Raw genomic sequence first — 8,303 nt, 5'->3', positions numbered from 1 at the left:
GGCAGTCTTTGAAGTTATTTGGTTCATTATTTCTGCCTCCTATCATGGTATCAGTGTTGTCCTCTCCTTTTATCTGTCCTGGTGTCTGTTGACTTCCAGCTTGTGGCTCCTCCTGCGTCTTTCTCTGACTCCTGACTTCTAATTTCTTCTCTTTATAAGACCTCCAGTAATATGGATAACTACCCTCATTCATTTCGGACATACATGAACTAAAAACATCTTTAAGAGCTCCTGTTTACAGTGGGTGCACGTCTACAGGAATGTGGATTAAGTTGAAGAACCTGTGTATGTTGTGGTCCATAATTCAGTCTACCACAAGTATACTGTTGTGAAACCTATGTCTTAAACGGCATTAAATTTTACCTTCAAAAAGAGTAGGAGGTAGAATGGTTTTTTGATGCAGAATGAGCTGTTTAAATCCTGACCTTGCCTCTTAACTAGTCCTGTGACCCTGGGCCAATTTCTTCACCTTTGTGAGTCTCAATGTCCTTATTTGTAAAATGTGGGCAGTGATCTCTACAGTATAAGGTTGCAGTGAGTATTGAATAATGTAAATATAAAGGTCCTGGCACATAGTAGATGCTCCATTCATGGTGTTTATAAATACTTGCCTTGTTGGTTTAGACATTTTCTTTCAAACTCTCAAGAGCCTTGCACATTTTGGTGGGGACAAACTGAAAACTCTTAGGTGGGGAGGAAAGAAACCTCGAAACAGAATTCCATATACATTGAAAGAGAAAAATCAAACCCCCTTCAATGAAAGCATTTATATAAAAATTTTAGGTTTGCAATTGGCTATTTTTAATACTGTAAAGTTTAGATCCTTCAATAATAATGCAATATGTGAGTGTTAATAGGAGCTTTTGAAAAAATATATCTGACAGTAACAATTTTACAATCTATCCTCATTTCTTTGTTAAAACTAAACAGTTGTATTGCTAACTTTAATGGATATCACATATATCACACACACACACAGACTCCTCTTCAGAAACTTTAGTATCTTAAATGATCAAAATTTATATTTTAGTTTAAAATTATATAATGAATTAAAAATAGAAAATGAACTAGAAAAGCATATTACACTTATCTTTTATTTAAATTATAATTTAAAAATAAAGTTTTTTGTGTGTAATTGAGTATGACTTTATCTATTCCACTACTGTTTTTATTTTAATTTAGTGATGAAATTTGATTTGTGGAATTTATTTTCTTTATTCTTAAGCTTTTATCATTGGTATAAAGGCATTGGCCACCATAGGTTCTGAGGGGACAGAGAGGGAAGAATAGTGTAACATGGGGGCATTTTCAGGACATTGAAATTGACCTGCATGACATTGCAATGATGGATACAGGGCACTATACTTCTTGTCATAACTTATAAAATTTTGCAAGGCAGTGTGTAAACTATAAACTGTAGTCCACAGTTACCAGCAATTCTTTAATATGTGTTCATCAGTTGTAACAAACACTAATGAAAGATGTTGTTAATGGAAAATGTGGAAGGGGGAGTGAGTGGGGTATATGGGAATCCCCCGTATTTTTTATGTAACATTTATGTAATCTAAAGTGTCTTCAAAAAAAAAAAAGTTCTTCCTTTTTACTTTTAGGAAGAACAATGATGTTACATGGGAACAATGACTTTGATAAAAGCACCTAAATGATAATAGGACATAAATTGACCCTGGGAAAGTTGCCAGGACCTGCCAAGGTTAGACAGGATGGTCTATTATAGGACAAAACTGACATTTCTTAGCAGAGGATATTACAGCATGTCCACAAAGTCAGGAAACATAACAATTGATTTTAAACTAGGCTATTATATGTTTCCAGGTGAAGTCCTCTAAATGGAAAACAGGTCCAATTGTTATTCTGAAAAAATATGTAACTAATAAACAATGGAGTAATGCATCTCTGACAGACCTGGAGCAGTTACTGTCTGCTGCTCAGGTGTCCACTACAGATGCAAGAAAGAGGTCTTTGTGCTTTCTGGCTCTCTGGTTCTGGCAGCCAAGATTGCATAGGGGAATCTTTGAATTGGGGAAATTCTAAAATCATGGGGAAGGGGAAATAATCTTTGCAACTCAGAAATAAACTTAAAAACACAAAAATGAACAGTGGAGTGTCCAAAAGTCTAGAAATACAGGAAGAATAGAACTTTGTTGTAATTCAAAATATAGAGCAACTATTTGGAAGAGTAACTGAACAGTTATATACTGTTTAAAATGAACTTTGTCTTATGTTTCTTGCTTTTGCAACACATGTGGCTGCCAGCTGACACAAGGCAGGTGCAGCAGGACTGGCTGCCAGAGGACAGTGACAAAAACAAGACTTACCGAAACAACAAGCGTTTCTTATAAATAATTGGAAATGATTTTGGAATCCATTTCTTGGCAATGGAAATGGTACATTTCAGATCCTATTAAGTGATTGATTTATGTGTGGGAAGTCCTCAAATGATAATGCTGGAAATACTTAATGATGCAAGGCTACTGTCTGTATACTTGAGAGGATATCCTACAGAAAATGAAAATCCCAGAGGAAGGAAGCCACAGTGGGAGGTTGACTGTCTCTGCAGGGTCATGAATATTTATTACACAGAATATTTACTACACTGAAGATGTGTGGTGTCACACCTGGTATGATTGAAATGGGCCCTACGGTATAGATGGAAGATAAAACAGGAATCTACACGATTCCATTTTATGTTTGGATGAGCATCTGGCCAATGAAACTTTCTGTATTTTTCCAGTCGTTTGACTTCCTCTTTTTCTATGATCCACTTGTCAAGTACAGTTTGCCCACACATCAAATATGCCTATAATCCAAAACCCAGTAATGTTTTCCCCAGCTATAAACTGACTGCAGAAATGACTACAAACATCATGGAATTGAACTTAAAGTAGTAATTTTGCTTTTTTGTTCAGTGCTGCATTAGGAGAGGTAAAAAGCTTTAGAGTAAGTTTCAACTGACGATTCACTGTCCACTGAGTGGCCCTTCCTTTATTGCAGGGAGCCTGTGAATTTACATGTGCATTCAGCATTGTCAGTAGACTAATATGTCATGTAAATCGCTAAACTATTTTTATATGTAGTAGATGTGATTAAATGCAAATTCAGTTTAAATTATTACTGAATTCACAATGTCTTGAACTTAGGTATTTCCTCACCCTGACCTAAAGATTCAATTAATATATGGAGGGCTGTCTCTTTTTTGCTGTTAAAAAATTCTTGGAGAGTGGATGTGGCTCAAGTGGTTGAATGCCTGCTTCCCACATGGGAGGTCCTGGTGCCTTCTAGAAAAAGTAAACAAAAACAACAAGCAAAACAAATGAAAAACAAAAACACAAGCAAACAAGTAAAAGCCAACTCAAGGGAGCCGATGTAACTCAGTGATTGAGTGCTGTCTTCCCACATATGAGGTCTGGGGTTCACTTCCTAATACCTACTTAAAAAAAAAAAAGGAATGATTAGGAACCACCAATAAAATTATAAGACTTCACTGTGCTATCAAATTCTATAATTTCTATAAAATTCTGTAAAAGCTTTTCCCACAATGTAGTGCTGTCTGTCTGTATTTTTAATGCTTTTTTGAAATATAATTTACATGCCATAAAATCAATTACAACTCAGAGATTTAGTAAATTTACAGAGTTGTACAGACATTAACACAATCTGCTTTTAGAACATTTCCATGACTCCAAAAAGATCCCTCATGCCCATTTGCAGTCACTGCCCATTACTACTTCCAACCCCAGACAGTCCCTAATCTGTTCTCAGTTTCTATAAAATTGTCTTTCATGAATCATGTCCTATAAATGAAATAAAAAATATATATAATCTCAATCTGGCTTCTGTCACTTAATAGTTTTGAGTTTCAGCCATGTTGGATGTAACAGTCCATTCTTTTTTATTATTGAATAGTATTCTATTGCCAAATAGTATCCAATTGTGGATTCTGTAGTATCCACATTTTATTTACACCTTCAAAAATTTGGATTGTTTCCACTTTGTGGCTATTATGAATAATACTGCCTGTGAACATTTGCATAGAAGCTTTTGTGTAGACATGTTTTTATTTTTCTTGAGTATATTTCTAACTTTATAGTGGGACTGCTGGATTGTATGGTAAATTTATGATTAGCCTTTTAGGAAACTGCCACGCTTGTTTTCCAAAGTGCTACACCATTTTACAATCCTATCGGCAATCTGGGAGGGATATGAGGGTTCCTGTTCCTTCACTTCCTCACCAAAGCTTGTAATTGTTAATTCATTTTGATTAGGGCAGTTCTAGTAGGTGTGAAATAGTTTTTCATTGTGGTTTTAATTTGTATATCCCAAATGGCTAATGATGTTGACTCACCATCTTTTTTGTACTTAGCCAATCAGCCAGTATTATATCTTCTTTGGCAAAATGTCCATTCAGGTATTTTACCCATTTTAAAAATTGTTTCTTCTCTTATTACTGAGTTGTAATTTTAAGTTAGGAGTTTTTGTTTTCATTCTTTCCGTGATCTTTCATGGTGGGTATCTTGTGAATATGTTCAATATGACTCAGGGAAGGGGTGTGGCATCTCTTGAGACTATGAAGAAATGGCTTTCGTTATCTTTTGTAGGGGTAAGATCCCAGTAATAGAGCTTTAAGAAGATTACAGAACCTCTCTTCACACCAGAGTTCCCCAAGATCGAATCCTGGTGAATCCTAGAGGGAAAGATGGGAAGAGGAGACAAAAAGAAATAGATACAGAAGATCACACAGGAAATGGACACAGACTGAAAAAAAACAAAAACAAACAAAAACCCAGCAGGGTTGGGGAGGAGAAGGGGAAGAAAAAAAAAGATTACAACTTGGAAAGCTCTAGCTTTTAGGTAGTCATCTGGCAGGAGTCAGGGTATGAAACCTGAATGTGGCTAGAGGTGGGACATTAGAACTTGATGTGTCTCTCCTGTAATTATTGTGAAATATTCAAATTACATCCTTTCTTTCAAAAGTCTTCTCTTCTTTCTCACACTAACTTACTCCTTTCTCTCCTGCCAGCACTCCCTCCTTTTGATTTTCTTTATCTAAAATAGGAAGAAAGTCATTTCTGATGTCCACTGAAGTCTCTCTCGCCAAACCAAATCCTGGGACCTCATCTATGTAGTTTCAGAAGAGTGTCATCAAGGTATAATTTTGCTACAGCAACTTTGTTTTTTACCCATTCTGGGCCCCAAATCTTGATTCTTTGTGCCATTCACATATGTATGTATTATGTATTTATGCACATACAAGCATATAGATATGTTCAAATGAGTTTTATGAAGGCTACAAAAGAAGAATGACCCACAGAAAACCATAAAATCTAAAATGTGGATTCTGATATCAGCCTCTGGTCCTTCCTAAGGAAAGAGTGTTGTTTCATAATCATTGTAGTTGCAAGAATCGTTTTGCTCCATTCGAGATCCTCTTTTTTTTTTAAACTCAAGTTTCTCTTTTCCACCACTGAACTGGTTGCTCTTTGTTTCATATCAGAGTGTCCAAGAGTCTTTTCTTATGACTACATTCAAGAATGAGTCTATCAGTTGTTTTCTATAGAAAACATTTTTGAATATATGTGAATTCTCTGAACCTGCAATCTGACTATTGCAGTTTTTTTCTCTTCTTTTTTCTTTAGTCCCATTTGGTGGAAACAATCAGTTCCTACTTGAACCCTGAGCTGAAAAAAATTCTGTACAAAAATGTGAACATTATGAAAATCTTTGCATAATGTTATTAAACACCTCCTTCCCCCATCACCCTCCTTCAAAATAGCAGCTAATGGGCATGGATGATATATTTATAATCACTGGTTCCCAGACCTGCCTCTGTATTAAAAATACAGATTCCCGAGACCTGTAGTCAAAGCTCTCAAGTGGTGTTCATATTAGGCAGTTAATAGAGCCATCCATGCATTGTGTCATTACAGTACGTAGCACAGCTAGGAGGGTGGGCTCCCACCCAGCCTGACAGCCATGGCACTAGAAGGCCAAAGGCACAGGTCTGTGTAAGCTTCAGGTGTATGCCACAGCTGGTGGGAACAAGCCGGCCATCTTTGTCCATCAATAGAATGGGTAAACAAAGTTTGGCATATACATAAATTAGAATTACTCAGCAATTTAAAAAAATGAACAAACTACTAGCAGGGCACAAAATGACATGGCTGACTCCCACAGGGTAAAGATGAGCAAAGGAAATGACACAAAATAGTAGTACTATAAGAGTCTATTTAAATAAAAATAAAAAACAGGCAAAATGGATCTATTGTCAGAATAGTTGTTACCCTAGGGAAAGGAGAGGTGGTAATGAGTAGCAATGAAGGAAAATTCTAGAGTGCTGGATATGTCCTTGACGTGGTGATAGTTACATATGTGTGTGTGTATACAAACATACATACACTGTACACATACATATAAAATATATTGAGCTGTACTGAAGATTTTTGCACTTAGTGTACCTTATTCCTCAATAATCAGGATTTACAAAAGTTAAAATATAATCCTTGGAAGGAGTAATTGACACATGAGCCCACTGTCACTCAGCAGCCTATTATTTATGCCATCCATGATCCCTAAGAGATAAATATGGCACCTTGATTTCATGTTCATATTAAGTAAAAATGTATCCGAACATAGATATATATTCAACTTGAGAAGGTAATGGCATGTTCACTATTTAAAACTCATTAGTTTTGAATATTTGTATGTGTCCAGGGCACACTTTTTGCAACAGAATACTTGGGCGATTGAATCTTACAGAAACCCTATGTTCTCTCTCCCTTACTCCCTAAATCTTGTAATAGAATCCAGAAATAAAACTGCCTATTCCTTCTTATCTGGAGAAAAAAGACCTCACCTCCTCTCCTGTTAGCAACAGGAGGTAAAATACACCCCAACAAATCAAGGTGAGATTAAAAAAATAAAAAAAAAATCTTGTGCCAAGCCATTGACTATCAAAACAAGGCATATTGTGAGGGCATTCATGGAAGAATAATTTACTTGGGAAATAAAAATGAAGGTTAGCAGAATGCACAAAAATCCATTGGAAAGGAGCCTTATCATAATAGAGGGAAATTACCATCCATTATTCAGCTATCACTTTAATGCCACACTGGGTGATCTGATTTCAAGGAGCTCATCCTAAGCACTGTTAATCAAAAACGGGGGCTACACTGGCTGACACTTACCTATGAAATCACTCAAGAAGAGCCAAAATCTTTGTTCAGCTGGGACTGTATTAACTGCTGTCAAGTTGTACTTGATCCAGTCATTCTGAAATGCTGAGCTCCATTCCACTTTGAAGTTCTTTTGGAATAGGGTAGAATACATACTTGTTTTGTTTTTTCAGAAAAAAAAAAACTTTTTTATCATGTTTTGTAACTACTAGGTTTATGGACGGGTTATGACATTGTTCTGAAAGTTGCAATTCTGTCCCAAGTTTGGTGCATAGCTGTGTAAAACGACAGCTTCCTGTCGAACTGAGATGAATATGTCAGACCAAAGAAAGGCTCAGAAAAGTCCAGGTTGGTGAGTAATGAACATTCATTTAGAGCACTTACATGAGATTCTCATCCTCAGTGGAGAGAGCATTTTCTAAGCTTAATCTATCATCCGCACTTGTTGCAAAACAAGAGGGGTCTTTTACAATGCATGTCTACATGCAGATGGGGAAGGCATGTGAAGGCAGCAGGACTTCTAAAGAATGAGGTGTTATAAGATTTGCTGATCAGTCAACTGCTCACAACCCTGAGGCTTGCCTTTTAACTTTTAAGGAATGGAATATTGCTGTGACTTTGGAAGGGGAAAGATCTGGTAGGCTTGGGGGAGAAAATGTAGACATATATGCTACAAGTAACTTCATTCACTCATGTCACACTGTCCTAGGTGCTGTGGGAAGATCCATGGGCAGGTAAGACACAAAGCCTCTCCCCAAAAGGTTTATAATGTATAAACTACTATAATGTATTTGGGGAGTGTGAACATAAACACATAGAAAGTAAATTTAAAAGGCAGGACCTTTCAACCTTAACTGCTGTGCTTTCCTGAAATCCTTTTCATCACTTCTCTGGGAACCACTGAATCCTTTGCTTGACCTGGTTCCTACTTAACTGCTGTGTTGTCATGGGAACTGCAGAGGTGCCAGAAATGGTTTCCATTTCTTACAATAGCCAAATTAATGTGCCATTAATAAGCAACTTAAATGTCCAGCAATGGGGGATTCAGAAAAAACACATTTAAGGGGAAGTGGACGTGGCACAACTGATAGAGTGCCCGCCTACCATATGGGA

This window comes from Dasypus novemcinctus, chromosome 8 (assembly GCF_030445035.2).
Source record: "Dasypus novemcinctus isolate mDasNov1 chromosome 8, mDasNov1.1.hap2, whole genome shotgun sequence".
NCBI classification, from domain to species: Eukaryota; Metazoa; Chordata; class Mammalia; order Cingulata; family Dasypodidae; genus Dasypus; species Dasypus novemcinctus.
The sequence above is the reverse complement of the archived record's forward strand: the minus strand, read 5'-3'. Positions refer to the sequence as shown.